We start from the raw sequence: 16,794 nt of genomic DNA on the forward strand, positions 1-16,794 counted from the left end.
TTGGGGAAGAGAGAATTCCATAAGAATTCCATAGGTCTCGAGCCCAGGGGTGGCTGAGGTAGCAGTAGAGGTGGGAACTCAGGCCTCCTTCCTTCTCTCCCTCCTTCCTCCTTCCCTCCTTCTGTCTTTCCCTCCCTCACTCCCTCCTTTCGTCCCTTGTTGGTTCATTCATGCAGGTGAGGGCCCTAGTGCCAGCTCCTCCTGTCCCTGCATGGGGAGAGTCCTGGGGAGGGGCAGGCAGGGTGGAGGCCACTCCAGCCAGGAAGAGCTGCAGCACGGTGGAGGCTGTGGTCTGAGGCTGGATCCTTTCCGAGCCTCTCCACCCACATGGGCCTGCAGCCTTTGTTGCGGCTCTGCCTTGCATTCCCGGGATTTCTGCTTCTGCCTGGGCCCAGGAAGATGGCTTTCTGCCCAGGGTCAGCTCTTCATGTCTTGTGAGCCCTGTGACCTTGACCGAGGGGCCTCCATCTGCATCTCTACATGCACATCTGTGAAATGGAGCTGCAGCTCAGGCAAGGTGAGGAAGTCACGCCATTGACATGCCTGGTGCAGGTCTTGTCTGCTGCCTCCTGCTGGGACTTCACTCTGGCCTGTAGTATTTCTAGGCCCCAGTATGGCATAGGACAAAGCCCTTGGGCACAGGGATTGCTGAGCAGTGATGGTGCTGCCTGTGAAAACAAAGTTCCTGCACCTGCCTGGAAACCTGAACGACGCACCTGCTCGCACAGTGCCCTTGCCAGGGTTCATGAGAGCTGGGGTCCAGCCTTTGCTGGGCTTCTCCTTTAGCTTGGGGGCATTTCCTTTTCTTTACCCAGGCCTCCATGTCCTGGCTGTGGAGGGGGTTGGAACTGGCTGGGAGAGTCAATGACTGCAGGTGGTCTCCAGCCCTGGGTCCCTACAGTCTTGGGATTCCCAGTGGCAGGTGAGGCTGAGGCCTGGGTCTGGGCCAGGCGGGCCTGGGTCTTTGCCTGGGTCCTGTGCACAGAGCAGTCGCTGGGCTGGGCCAGGCTCGGAGACCCCGCTCTGCAGAGAAGCCCTTCTGGTTTGTTCCCTCTGGTCAGGCACAAGAAGCCGCGGCCCTCCTGGGGGCTCCCCGGGTTTTTTGAGCTTTTCATACTTAGCCACAGGTTCCTCCAAGGATTCTAGGGATGGGAACTTGAGGGCATGGCTCCCATTTTAAAGATGAGGGAGCTGTGCCCCTGGCATGCCCTGAACGCCTGGGGGACCCCAAGCAGAAGGGTCTCAGGACACAGAGCGGCAGGACTTGTGCTGTGGTCGGGCATCCAAGGGCCCTTCCATCTCCTGGGCCTTGACTCTGCCCCGTCCCACTTGTGTGCTGGGCCCCAGCCTCTGGAGGAGCATTGGGGCTGGAGCTCCCAGAGTGCCTGCAAACAGCAGGGCCAGCCAGGCTCTTCTGGGGTTGTGTCCTGGGCAGGTGCCGAGACTGACACTGAAGGTCCTTGCCCTGCAGCTATCACCAAAGGGCCAAGATTCACAGAGAGATTTGCCTCTGCATGCTCCCTGGAAATGGGATCAGGAAGGACCAAGATACAGACCCCAGGGAAGGCATGGCCTCCAGGTCCAAAAGGAAGAGCAGGGATTAGAACTCAAGTGGCAAAAATCACAGAATCCCTCCACCCCACACACAGAGCCCCATTCCCTCACAGAAGCCCCCTGTCCTCTCACAGAACCCTGGTCCCCTCATAGATCCCCTGTCCTCTCACAGATCCCCCATCCTCTCACAGAACCACGGTACCCTCACAGATCCCCGTCCCCTCAAATCCCCATCCCCTCACAGATCCGTCTGTTCCCTTACAGATTCCCCTGTCCCCTCACAGATTTCCCATTCCCTCACAGATCCCCTGGCCTCTCACAGATACCCCCATCCCCTCACAGATTCCCCCATTACTGCACAGATCCCCCTGTCCCCTCACAGACACCCCGTCACCTCACAGATGCCCCCAACAACTCACAGATTTCCCATCCCCTCACAGATCCCCAATCACCTCACAGATGCCCCATCCCCATCCACCTCCTGGTCCTCCATTCCATCCCCTCCATTCCCCATCCCTCGGTCCCCCCCCTCCTCCATCCACAGATCCACATTCCACAGATCCATCCCATCCCCCCCAGATCCATTTCCTCCATTCCATCCCCCCAATCCCTCACAGATCACCCCATCCAGATCCCCTCCACAGATCCATCCATTCCTGAATCCCAGATCCCTGAATCCCCCCTCCTCCATCCCCCTCCAGATCCATTCCATGTCCAGATCCATTCCACAGATCCCCCCGTCCTTCACAGATCCCCGTCCCTCCATCCCCCCAGATCCTCCACAGATCCAGGTCCCCCCTGACCCTCCTGAATCTTCCATCCCCTCCATCCCCTATCCACAGATCCATTCCATCCCTGAATCCCCTCCATCCCCGTTTCCTCTGAATGCCCCTGTCCTTCCTGGTCCCTCCGGGTCCATCCACAGATCCATCCCCCCTGAATCTTCCATCCTCAATTCTCCTTCCTCACCAGATCCTCCATTCCCCTGGTCACCCCCCACACGATTCCATCCTCTCACAGATCCCTGTCCCTGTTCAAATCCCATCCCCCTGAATCTCCCCATCCCCTCACAGATCTCCCCTCACCAGTCCCCATCTCCTGAGATACCGTCCCCCTAAATCCCCAGATCCCCTCCTGAATCCCCCATCTCCTCACAGACACCCCTGTTCCTCACCTTGAGATCCCCAGATCCATCCCTGAGATCCACCATCCTCCAGATCCCCTGTCCACAGATCCTGTCCCCCCTGAATCCCCAGATCCGTCCAGATCCACAGATCCATCCCCTCCATCCCCCCACCAGTCCCTTCAGATCCTCCACAGATCCCCATCCACCTCCCTGGTCCCCGTCCACAGATCCCCAGACTCCCTGTCCACAGATCCATCCACTCCATCCACAGATCCATCCCTTCACTCATCCTCCTGATCCCCATCCACCTCCCCAGATCCCCTCCTGATCTTCCATCCCTGTTCCATCCCCTCCAGATCCCCCCTCCGGGTCTCCCTCACAGATCCCCCATTCCATTCCGGGTCCCCCTCTGGATCCCCAGATCCACAGATCCCTCCACAGATCCCCTCCACAGATCCCAGATCCCCCCAGATCCAGCCACCCTCCGTTCCCTCCCCCCTGATCCACAGATCCCTCCTCACAGATCCATCCTGTGGATCCAGATCCACAGATCCATTCCATCCCTCCAGACCACAGATCCACAGATCCATCCACCTCCAGATCCATCCTCCACAGATCCCCCCCAGACCCCACAGATCCCCCTCCACAGATCCATCCCTCCAGATCCCCCCCGTTGACCAGATCCCCCTCCCCATACCTCACAGATTCCCCATCCCTCACAGATCCCCCTCACAGATCCCCATCCACCTCACAGATCCCCCATCCCCTCACAGATCCCTCACAGATCCCCATCACCTCACAGATCCCCTATCCCCTCACAGATCCCCCCTCACAGATTCCCTATCCCTCACAGATTCCCCATCCCCTCACAGATCCCCCATCACCTCACAGATCCCCATGTCCCCTCACAGATCCCCCCGACCCCTCACAGATCCCCCCGTCCCCTCACAGATCCCTGTCTCCTCTGTACAGCCGCTTCCAGCGGGTCCTGGTCCTGGGGTCTCCGGGTTTCCGGGATGGGCAGGGGGAGGGGACACAGGCCCAGGGCTGAGAACGGCGACCCCAGGCTCAGACGCTGCCCGGGGCCAAGGCTGGACCGGAAGTGGCAGGTTCCCGCCGCCTGTGAGTTCCGCAGGTTCCCGGAGGCGCCCGGCGAGGGTGACAGGCCCCAGGAGCGCTGTGACCGCCACCCGTGCCCAGCGATGGAGTGAAGGTAGCCTCCTCCGTTTGCGGGGAGAATTTTGGTTCAAGGCTCCGGCGCCCCGGGGACAGGCAGGCTAGGAGGGTCGGTGCAGGGGAAGGAGGCCGGGCCCTCGTGGCTCCCCCGGGGACTCTGGAGGTGGGCACGCCTCGGCCCCCAGCCCCGCGGCTGACACCGGGCTCCTCCCACGGCCCAGCCAGCGCCTCACAGCCCGGTGGCCCTGCCCCTGCGGCCACACTGGCCGCCTCCTGACGCCCCAAAGCCTCAGTTTCCCTCTGGCCGTCGGGAGGCGGATGCCCCGCAGGGTGAACCCGTGGCTGTGGCAGCCTCAGCCCTCATTCCCTCTGGCAGCTCGGGAGGACGTGGGTCCCCAGAGTGCCTAGCGGGGAGGAGAGTCCTGAAGAGTGTCTGGGAGGGGTCGCCAGCTCGGGGAAGTGGTGGGGCCTCTGAGCCACCAGGGGGCCGAGGCCTCTCCCATGACCTGTCTGGGGCGGTGCCTGGTCTGCGTGGGGTCCGGCTTCTGGGTGCCTCCTTATCCCCGCGCCTCTCCAAGCTGCGGGGCCTGGTACGGGGCCTGGCATGGCCTCCTGCCTCCTACTCCGAGGTCCAGGTGCGTCGTGAAGCACCCCCCAGCCCTGCGGCAGGATCGTGCCCCACTGTCCAGGGGACTCGCCTGCCTCGGCAGACCTTTCTTTTCTTTTTCGAGACACAGTCTGGCTCTGTCCTCCAGGCTGGAGTGCCCTGACACGATCTCTGCTCACCACAACCTCCTGTCTTTCGGGTTCAAGTGATTCTCCAGCCTCAGCGTCCTGAGTAGCTGGGACTACAGGCACCTGCCACTAAGTCCGGCTAATTTTTTGTATTTTTAGCAAAGACAGGGTTTCACCATGTTGGCCAGGCTGGTCTCCAACTCCTGGCCTCAAGCTCCCGTCTCAGCCCCCCAAGGTGCTGGGATGAGAGGCCTGAGCCACTGTGCCAGGCCCCACCTTCCACCTTGGCTCCATCCCGAGTCCTGAGATTGGCTGGGTCTGAGTCCCGTGTACCATTTCTGTTGTTAGATAGATTTCCATCAGAAGCACAAGACAGAAAATGGAGGAGGATGGGATTCCCCAAGGAAATCAGGGTGCCATTCATAGATGGGGCTACTAAGTGGGATGCTGGGCGTGCTTTGGCCTGGGTGCCCCAGAGGCAGAGCCTGAGAGACAGAGTTGTGGGCCTATGGTTTGCAGGAGGGCGGATCCCAGCAATACAGGGAGGGGCTAGGGTGTGAAATGGTCAAGTGGGAGACCTCACTGAGTCAGCTCCGGGCTCCGAATCCTGGGACCTGGAGCCTGCACACAAGAATGCCGGGAGGTTCCAGGATCCCCCCAGAGGCTTGGAGAAGGCCTGGGTAGGAAGCCAGGTGGCAGAGGCAGGAGCTGAGCAGAGATGGGCAGGAGGATGCATGCAGCCCGAGGGCAGACCACGCGTATGCGTGGCCCCCACTGTGCAGGGCCCTGCACCAGCCTCCTCATGGCTGGCTGCTTCTCATCTGGACAACCTTGTTGCCCACCCATCTGCGTGCTGTTTTCAGCCACCTGCTCTCCCAAGAGCAGCCAGGGTCATCTTCCCCAAACCCGAGACCACCCTGCTCTCCCTACCTCTCCTAGAGCCCCTGCTGCTCTGTAGGCTTAGAATGAAGTTGAGAAGCTTCCAGGGCTCCGGGCCCTGCCTGACCCCAACTGTTCCAGCCACACCCTGGCCCCGGTCTGCCACCTCATGACCTCAGCTGAGCTGGCTTGGTTGTGGCACGGGGGAATCGGAGCAGGCGGGGCTGCCCAGGCTGAAGGAACAGGGTCAAAGGGCAGGACTTTTCTGATGGGGCAGCAGCTGAGAAAATGGAGTGGCCGGGGAGGGCTGTTTATGGGACGGCCGTCTGCAGGGCCTTGGCAACCACAGCCCCCCGTCCAGGCCTCCAATCTTGCCTGGCGACAGGGCCTGGTGTGAGCTGGACCACAGGTACTTGGTGGGCCTGGTCTGGAATGGGGTCAGGGAGGCAGAGTACTTGGGAGACAGGTGCCCCTTCCCAGGTTCAGCCAAGCATGGGGCGAGAGAACTGGGCTCTGCTGGGCTCTGCCCAGCTGTTTGATGTTGGACGACCTCACTGTGACCTTGGGCTACACCACTGCCCTGGTTGGAAGAGAGGGAGGCTCGGTGGGGTGGGCTGAGCTCCAGGACCGCCAACCCTTGCCCCCCTTTGCCCACCTGTGAGTAGTTTCCCTAATGGAAAGACTGAGTGAGGGGACTCCTCAGTGGCCGGCCCTTGTGGGGGCACAGAGCTACAGGAGCTGCAGTGAGGGCCGGGACCAGGCAACTTCTAGACCCCAGGTTCTGTAAGCATCCTTGCCTGCCCTCTCCGAAGGACTTCCCAGGCCACCTTGCCCTGCCCAGCACTGGGGGCTGAGTCCTTTTTGGGTACCCCAGGTCACCTGGCAGAGTCCCTGGCCCCGAGCGGGCACTGAAGGAGGCCCTCCTACTTTTGGGGGCCCTGAGTCCTTGCCGTGAGCATTTGAGGCTGCTTCCATTCACCCTGGGATGGGAGGCAGGACCCAGCATGGCCTCAAAGGTAACTGCAGCAAGAAGGAGCTGGCCTGCCCCCTGGACTCCCACCCTGGCCTGGCACAGCTGGAGTCCACCCCCACTCCCTGAGGGTACTCAGATGAAAAGTGTGTGGTTTCTACAGAATAAAACAGCCACTGTTTCTACCCTGGCCTTTGAGCCACCAAAAAATGTGCAGTATTTGTGATCCGGCCCCCAGCCGCCCAGCCACGCACCAGCATCCAGTGGCCGAGGCCCCTGCTCGCCCCTCCCTGGGTGGTAGAAGCCATCCCGAGCCCTTCTGGCTTCTGAGCTGGAGCCTGGTGGCCCCGAGGTCCCAGGCATGGGGCTCCACCAAGGCCCTTAGTCGTCTGGTGTGCAGGACAGAGACAGACAGAAATACCCCTCCCTGACTCTGACTTCTAGGCAATCCCAGTCAGGCAGGGAAGCTCATTGCAGGCCCTAGACCCAGGCTGCAGAAACCACTGCCGACAGACCCGCCATCTCCCGCTGGCCACGGAGCACTGACTGCAACCCCCATCTGTCTCCCTCAGGGGACTCTGGGAGGAAAAAGCCCAGAGCGCACATGGGGCAGGGCAGCCTCACAATGTCTGTCCTCCACTAGGGCCATTGGTGCCAGGACTGTGGCACCCCTTCCGGTGAGGGCTGGGAGATGTGGCTGTGGGGCAGAAGCTGGGTTGCGAGCCCCATTTTGGCACTTTCTGCTGCGCTTCCATACCTCCTCACCAGGGAGGCCTGGCTGTGAACCTTTCCATTTAGGTGCTCCCAGTACTGAGGCTTCCTTGTCCCGGCTCAGCCCCAGCAGGTCCCCAGAGGCACCTGGGGAATGGCACAGGTATTCCCACACATAGTCCTCAGCACACCTGCCCCAGTGTTTCTGAGATCTCACTGAATCCCCAGGGAGGGGTCAGCGGTCGGAGCTTTGGGTCTTTCCCTACAGCTGCATTTCAGAAGGGAATGTAGCCTCTCTGGCGTGCCGGGGCTTGTGGTCCAGAGAGGCAGCTGCCACCTGGCGTGGGAGGCTTCTCAAGCTTGTCAGGCAGAGACTCATAACTCAGTGGTGAACCCCACCTGACCTCAGGACCACCTGCCTGTCTCTAGTCCAGGCTCTGCCCTGTCCTGGGCTCCCCTGGACTCCCCTGGCACAGGCTTGTGCTACTCAGCATCCACTGGCAGGGTCAACTCCCAAATCTCCTCTCCCAGGAACCAAGAGCTAGGACTTGTCCACACAGCCAGACCTCCAGCCCTGATGGATGGAAAAGCCCAGACCCTGCACTCTGGAAGGCAGGGAGGACTTATGACTGATGGGTCTCAAGAAGTTCTCTTGTTTATTTTTATATGTATTTATTTGAGACAGGATCTCTCTCTGTCGCCCAGGCTGGAGTGCAGTGGTGCGATCATGGCTCACTGTAGCCTTGACCTCCTGGGCTCAATTGATCCTTCCAGCCTCAGCCTTCTGAGTAGGTGGGACTGGTGTGGCTTCGGAGCTTCTCTTTGTTGCCCAGGTTGGTCTCAAACTCCTGGGCTGAAAGGATCCTTCCACCTCAGCCTCCTAAAGTGCTGGGATTACAGGCATGTGCCATTGCACCCTGCCGAGAAGTTAATTTGTTTGTTCATTCTTGGTTCAGCAGAGAGTTGTGCACCAAAATGGCTCAGTGAGTTGGCCTGGTGCAGGAAAGGGAGGGGTGTTCTGAAGGTCATTTCTGTTCCTGGTGGGTCAGTGACCTCCTTCAGCAGAGCCTCACCCCTCTCTGAGCCACAGTTTCCTCATCTGTAAGGCCGTTGAAATGTTGGATTAAACCAGATTAGACTAGAGTTGCTCGGAATTTTGTACACAAGATGCATTCATGAAGGTTTGTGACTATGATATTTTTCTAAGAGTTTTATAGTTTAGATCTCATATTTAGGTGTTTGATCTACTTTCAGTTAATTTTTGTATGTGGTGTGAGGCAGAGGTCCACCTGCATTCTTTTGCATGGTGGAGATCCAATTGTCTCAGCACCATTTGTGGAAGAGACTCTTCTTCCTCACTGAGTGGTCTTGACACCCTTGACAAGTCAATCAACCACGAATGTATGGCTTTTTAAATGAACTCTCAATTCTGTTCCATTGATCTGTATTTCTCTCCCTATGCCTTGGGTCTTCCTTACTGACATTGTGGTAAGTTTGAAATCCGAAAGTGTGAGTCCTCCAGCTTTGCTCTTTGTGAGGACTGTTTTCTTTTCATTTATAATTGCCCTGGCTAGAAAGTACCTCCAGTAGAATGTTGACTAGAAGTGGCTGAAGCAGACATCTTTGTCTTGCTCCTGATCTTAGGGGAAGAGTTCTAAGTCTTTTGCCTTAGCTAGCTGTGGGTTTTATGTAGATGTCCTTTATTAGGGTGAGAAAGTTCCCTTCTATTCCTAGTTGTTGAGTGTTTATTTATTTATTTTTATTATGAAAAAATACTGGATTGTCCTTTTTTGCATCAATTGAGATGATGATGTGATTTTAATTTTTATTCTGTTAATATGGTGTATTACACTGATTTTTTTTTTGTATATTGAACCACCTTTGCATTCCTGGAATAAATCCCACTTGGTCATGGAGCACAATCATTATTTTTGTGTGTTGCTGGATTTGGCTTTTTAATATTTTATTGAAATTTTATAAGTCCATATATGAGGGATATTAGTCTGTAGTTTTCTTTTCTTGTGATGCATTTGTGTGGTTTTGGTGTCAAGATATGACTGGCTTCACAGAATGAATTCTTTCCTGTTCTATTTTTTGGAAGAGTTTGGGAAGCATTTGTGTTAATTCCTTTTTAAATATTTGGTAGCATTCACTAGTGAAGCCATCTGCTCCTGGGCTTTTCTTTGTAGGACATTTTTTGATTACTAATTCAATCCCTTTTCTTATTATAAGTCTTCATATTTCTTCAGGCCTCTTTTCCTTGAGTCAGTTTGTGATTCTAGGAATTTGTTCATTTCATCTAGGTTATTTAATTTCTTGGTGTACAATGTTCACAACATTCCTTTATTATTTTTATTTCTGTAAGGCTGATACTAATGTTCCCTCTTTTCATTCCTGATTTTAGTAATTTGATTATTCTGTCTATTTCTTGGTCAGTGTAGCTAAAGGTTTGCCTATTTTATTTTTTTCAAGAACCAACTTTTGGTTTTGTTAATATTCTCTATTGTTTTTCAATCCACTATTTTAAAAATTTATTTCCCCTGTAATTTTTTTTTGAGACAGAGTCTTGCTATGTTGCCCAGGCTAGTCTTGAACTGGGCTCACGTGATCCTCCTGCTTCAGCCTCTCAAGTAGCTCTCTAATCTTTGTTATTTCATTTTTCTGCTTGTTTTGGGTTTAGTTTGTTCTTTTTTCCATTTTTTAAAATATGGAAGATTAAGTTACTGATTTGATATCTTTTCTTTTTTATTTTAAAAATTTAAGAGTTTCTAGCTATAAATGTCCCTCTAAGCACTGTTTTAAGCTGCATCCCATAAGCTTTGTTAGTTGAGTTTTCTTTCATCTCAAAGTATTTTCTAGTTTTCATTGGGATGTCTTCTTTGACTTACTGGTTATGTAGGAGTGTGTTGTTTAATGTCCACATATTTGTGAATTTCATAAATTTTCATCTATTAATGATTTCTAATTTTATTTCATTATGATCAGAGAACATACTTGGTATGATTTTAATTATTTTGAATGTATTGAGACTTCTTTTATGGCCAAATATATGGTCTATCCTGGAGAATGTTTCACGTGCACTTGAAAAGAATGTGTATTTCTGGCTGGGCGCAGTGGCTCACACCTGTAATCCCAGCACTTTGGGAGGCCAAGGCAGATGGATTGCTTGAGGTCAGGAGTTTGAAACCAGCCTGGCCAACATGGTGAAACCCTGTGTCTACTAAAAATGCAAAAAGTAGCCAGGCATGGTGGGGCATGCCTGTAGTCTCAGCTACTCAGGAGGCTGAGGCATGAGAATCGCTTGAACCCGGGAGGTGGAGGCTGCAGTGAGCTGAGATCACACCACTGCACTCCAGCCTGGGTGACAGAGCGAGACTCCATCTCAAAAAGGAAATGAATGTGTATACCTTTATGGTTGAATGGAATGTTCTGTAGATGCACATAAGGTCGAGCTGGTGTATGATGTTGTCCAGGTCTTCTACTCCCTTGTTGATCTTTGGTCTAGTTGTTCAATTTCAATTTGTTTTTGTATATCGTCCTTAGATCCTGCAACCTTGCTAAATTCACTTATTAGTTTTAGTAGAATTTTTTGGAAATTCCTTTGTATTGGCTAGGACGTCCAGAACAAATAGAAGTGACAATAGAATGGACAATCTTGCTTTATTCCTGTTCTTAGTTAGAAAGCAATGAGCCTTTCAACATTGAGTAAGATGTTAGCTGTAGCTGTTTTGTAGATGCCTTTAATGAAGTTGAGGAGGTTTGCTTCTACTATTAGTTTTCTGAGAGGGATTTTTGTTTTTTTTTTTTAAATCATGAAAAGTTGTTGAATTTTGTCCAGTTTTTCTTGCATCTATTGAATTTTATTGTATGGTTTCTGCATCTATTAAAATTACCACGTGATTTTTTCCACATTATTCTGTTATTATTGTGAATTACATTGATTAGTTTTTCAAATGCTACATTGACCTTGCATTCCTGAGATTAACCCACCTTGGTCATTAAATATTTTTCTTTTTATATTGATTCTACTTGTTAATCATTTGTTAAGGATTTTTGTGTCCATGCTTAAGTGGGAAATTGTTCTTTAGTCCTCTTTTCCTGTGGTGTCTTTGGTTTTGAATCAGGGTTTTTGGAGAGTTGCAGAAAGTTGCAGCCACACAGAGACAAACACATAAACACAAAAACACATGGAGCACCACACACATGCACGCACAGGCACACACATTCACATACAGGTTCACACATTCACACACAGGCTCGTGCATTCACAAGCATTCACACGCAGGCACACTTGTTCACGTGCAGGCTCACACATTCACACACAGGCACACACATTCACACAGAGGCTCACTCATTCACACACAGGCACATTTGCATGCATTCACACACAGGCCACGCATTCTCACGCAGACTCACACATTCGCACATTGGCACACATATTCATATGCAGGCTCACACATTCACACACAGGCTCATGGAGTCACACGCACACACATGCTCAAGCAGGCACACACAGTCACACGCAGGCACACACAGGCACATGCAGTCACACACAGGCTCACATATTCACATGCATCACACACAAACGTGCATTCACACACAGGCACACACATTCACATGCAGGCTCACATAGACTCACACAGGCACACACATTCACACACAGGCACGCACACATTCACACACAAACTCACACACAGGCTCACACATACACCCTCGAGGATGCTTCAGTCCAACGCGGAACAGGAGCTCGGACTCATTGAGGACCCTGCTATGGTCTGCACCTGTACCCATTTACCAGCTGGGACAGTGTGGGGTGCCCCTTGGATGCTGTCTGTTTTTCCCACTCTGAGAACACCCCTCCCCCGGTTACAAATCCTTCATGACCTTGATTTCTTCCGCTTCCCAGGAGTCATCAGGGTGCAGAGGCCCCGCCTCCTGACAATGCCCTTCTGTGGCCCTGTGCCTGTTCTGTGGACGAGGACACAGCCTTCCAGGGGTGGGGCCATGCATTCTGGGGCCCTTATCCTGTCCAGCCACCCCTCCTCCTCCCCACCTGGTATTGGCCCTGACCCCCAGCGCCCTTCTTGGTGGTGGGTGTGGACTGCACAAGCTCGTGGTGATGGAACACCGTGCTGTGGCCAGCCTTGGTGAGAGGCCATGAGAGCTGGCACTGAGGGGCCCTCGCCGTGGGATGCCCTGCCAGGCTCCTGGGGCCACGTCCCTCCTGCAGCTGTCCCAGCCCCACAGACGGCAATGCAGTGTGTGTGTCCCGCAGTTCCTCACCGCCTGGCGAGTCACAGCCTGCCCTGTGTTGATTTTGCTGCTCAGAAAGGGGCGTGGGCAGATAGTGTCACAGTTATGAGGAGGCAGAGAACCCCAGGCAGAAGCGAGTCTTGGGGAGGCTAGACGGAGCCCCAGTCTGGGAGCTGTGCCTTGCTGGCCTGCGACTGTGGACCTCAGCCCCTGGGGGCCCTGGAAGCCTGTTTCTTCACGATCAAAGGCCATGTTTTGCGAGTATTTGCGAGGGAGTAAGGGCTTCCTGCAGGATCTTCCTGTGTGATGTCTGTATGGGTTTTCTCCTGGGACAGGGACCCACCCAGGTGGGAAGGGAGGGTGATGCTGTCCGGGGAGGTGGGTGAGGGGACCATAGTCTGAGGTCCAAACTGCAAAGGGATCACCCGTTGCCCCCTCTCTCCTTCATCCCCTCCTTTCTTTTATTCTCTCCCTCCTCAACTCCCCATTCATGTTTTTGGAGCTACTGGGGCTGGGGACTGGAGCTGCCTCCTGGGATTGGGGCAACTTTGGAAGATGGGTCCTCCAGTGAGAGCCTCAGGGGGCTGGGAGGAGGGGCCCAGGGTGCCGCAGTCCCAGTCCCAGGGTCATGGGGGGCCCTCGAGCATTGGGGACCCCAGGGCCTCTGTGCAAAGGATGGCTCTAGGGCCCTGTGCTGATGGAGGACTCTGTGTTTACCTAATGCGGGGGTGCACGGGGGTTGGCAAACAGCCCTTGACTGCTGGCGGAGGCTGTCGGCTTGGGTGGTGTCCAGAGGCCCCTCAGCCCTGCATACCTTCCTCCTGGGCTGCAGTCCCGCCTCCCCCACCTTCTTGAACACTGACCTGCAGCGACCCTGAACAAAAGGAAATCCCTAAAGCTAAAGCTAACGTCCTTGGTGGGAAGTGAACAAGAGTGGGGGTGGGGTCAGGGCCCTCGGAAGCCGGGCTCATGCTGGGGTGGGAGTGTCCCCTTTCCCGCCCCAAGCCCAAGGGGAAATACCTGAGTGAGCCCTGGCCTGTAGGAGGCGCGTGAGGAATGTTCCGAAAATCCTAGGCTAAGTGAGTGGGGCCCTCACCCAGGCAGGGTCTAGGGCCAGAGACAGAAAGGCTTGTCTGAGGACACACTGGGAGCCAGCCCGTCTTTGGGTGACCCCAGACGTCACCCCAACCTGGATTTCCAAACCAGGTCCCCCAAGGCTCTGGCCCTGAGCAGGTGGAGGAGGGGAGGGGCGGGGAGGCAGACACGGTGTCGGCTGGGGGGAATGGGGGGGGGGGGTGCGGCGGGGGGATGGTCCCACATCTAGAGGCCAAATTCATGACAGCCTGAAAAACACCCTCCGGAAAAAGCAGCCCAAATCATCTCATGTGCTACAGAAATTCTGGCATTTTCCCCCTCAAAATCTGTCCTAGTTATGCTTGAGATCTCCTGACCCCAGAATACTTTTATTTATGACAGAAAATTCATCTCCATGGCAACGCCTTAGGAAGCTGCAGCCTCAAGATTATAACTTCCCAAGCAATGAAGACAATAAATGGATTTTTCACAAAACGGTTAAGAGCGACTCTGGAAAGAACCGGTCCCTCTTTCAGTCTGGGGAGGGGGCTTTGGAGTTGGGTGAGGGGTGAGGGGACTGAAGGAGGGCCTAGGGCTGAAGTAAAGCCCACCAATGTGGTGGGTCCGAGCGAGTAAGTCTCACATTGTCTGTCTTCCGGCTTTTAAAGAGCAGCGCACTTAACCCCTTCATCAAATCAAACATGACCCTGGGCTGCCCTAGAGGCCCTGAGTGAGCATCACCACATCAGGCCTGACAGGCGCCTGCACACTGCAGTGTCTGAGGCCCCCAGCCACCTCTAAAGCACACATCTGTGCCTCATCTTTGCTGTCTGAGAAACAGGCATGGAGGATGGAAGAGGTTTCCTTGTCCTAGGGAACCACAGGAGCCTCTCTCTGGCAGCCTTTAGGGATCCAAGGCTGGAAACCCCTCTACAAATAGCTTGGAGCAGCTTTCCAAGCTCAGCCCAAATTCCACAGTGAGGGGGCAAGTACTGGCCAGTTCCAGCAGAGATACTTCCTCAAATCAGATGGTGCCCATTGCAGGGGCCTCAGTTGGATATCAAGGTGGAGCCATCCCCCTAGTCCTAGATCCTTCATCCATCCATCCATCCATCCATCCATCCACCCATCCATCTATCCATTCATCCATCCATTCATCCATCTATCCACCCATCCTACTATCCATTCAACCATCCATCCATCCATCCATCCACCCATCCATACATCCACCCATCCTATCATCCATCCATCCACCCACCCATTCATCCATCCATCCATCTATCCACCCTTCCTACTATCCACCCATCCATACATACATCCAGCCATCCAGTCAGTCACGTGTCCAACCATCCATCCATCTATCATCTATCCATCCATCGAACTATCCACCCATTCATCCATTTACCCATCCATCCATTCCATCCATCCATCCATCCATCCATCCATCCCTCCATCCATCCATCCTCCATCCATCCACCTCCACCACCTACCCATTCCACCCCTGTCCATCATCTATCATTCCATCCATATCCATTGGTCCTTCATTCCACATTGAAAGGCTGTCTATATTCCATGTCCACCCTCCATCCATTCATTCCCATTGTAGAGAACCTCAGTTTATCCATTCCATCCCTGGTCCCTCCGCCATCCATTCCACTCATCCATCCATCCACCATCCATCCATCCATTCATCCATTCATCCATCCAACTATCCACCCATCCTACTATCCATCCATCCATCTGTCCATCCATCCATCCATCCATCCATCCAGTCTGTCATGTGTCCAACCATCCATCCATCATCTATCCATCCATCCAACTATCTACCCATTCATCCATTTACCCATTCATCCATTCACACATCTATGCATGCATGCATGCATCCATCCATCCATCCAACCATCTATCATTCATCCAACTATCCACTGTTCAACCCAGTCCAAATTCCACAGTGAGGGGGCAAGTACTGGCCAGTTCCAGTGGAGATACTTCCTCAAATCAGATGATGCCGTTGCAGGGGCCTCAGTTGGACATCAAGGTGGAGCCATCCTTCTGGTCCTAGATCCTCTCATCCATCCATCCACTTATCTGTCTGTCTATCTATCTATCTATCCATCCATCCAACTATCCATCCATCCATCCATCCATCCATTCATCCATCCACCATCCATCCATCCATCCATCCTCTATCAATCCAACCAATCATCTATCATCCATCCAAGTATCCACCCACCTACCCACCCACCCATCTGTCCAACCATCTATTATCCATTCACCTGTCCACTGATCCATCCATCCATCCATCGATTCATGTGTCCAACCATCCATCCATCATCTATCCATCCATCGAGCTATCCACCCATTCATTCACTTACCCATCCATCCATTCATCCATCCATCCATCCATCCATCCATCCATTTATCAATCCATCCAACCATCTATCATCCATCCAACTTTCAACCCACCTATCCATCCACCCATCTGTTCCAAACATCTGTCATTCTTCCAACTATCCACTGATCCATCCATCCATCCATCCATCCATCCATCCATCCATCCATCTACCCATCCATTTATCCATCCATCCAACTATCCACTCAATCACCTACCCATTCACCTATCCATTTATCCAACCATCAATCTATCCAGCTATCTATCATTCATCCAACTATCCACCTATGCACTTATGCATCCATCCATCCACCCATTCATCCATCTGTACATCCATCCAACTATCCTTCATCCAACCATCCATCATCCATCCTTCATCCATCCATCCATCCATCCATCCATCCATCCATCCATCCATCCATCCTTCCATCCATCCATCCATCCATCAACATAAGTTCTTGAGAACCTAACAGGGACCTGTCACTCTGCCAGACACCATGAAGTTCTTGCCTTCCATTAAGAGGGAAAGTTAGGCATTAATCATATACAAAAAGGAACATAATTGTAGACTGAAATAAGTGCATGAAGGAAATGACAGCAGTGACTAGTGCTGCTTGGGGGCAGATGGTGTGTTAGAGGCTTCAGGTTTTAATTCTCACAACCACCCATGGGTAGGTGCTACCAGAGACCTATGCTTCAAAAATGGAGAATTTGAGGCACAGGCTCAGGAAGGATCTTACACCAAATCTTGTAAGTGGAGGAGTCAGAATGTGAACTTGGCCCTTCTGAGTTTTTAATCTCTAGGCTATTCTGCTTCTCTGGTGGGTGGGGAGGGTCCATAAGGTGCCCTGATCTGGTCTAGTGGGATCTCTGGAGACTCCCCACAGTGTTACTGAACCCAAGGACCAGCAAGGGATGCAGGTG

This window comes from Papio anubis, chromosome 4 (assembly GCF_008728515.1).
Source record: "Papio anubis isolate 15944 chromosome 4, Panubis1.0, whole genome shotgun sequence".
Lineage (NCBI taxonomy): Eukaryota > Metazoa > Chordata > Mammalia > Primates > Cercopithecidae > Papio > Papio anubis.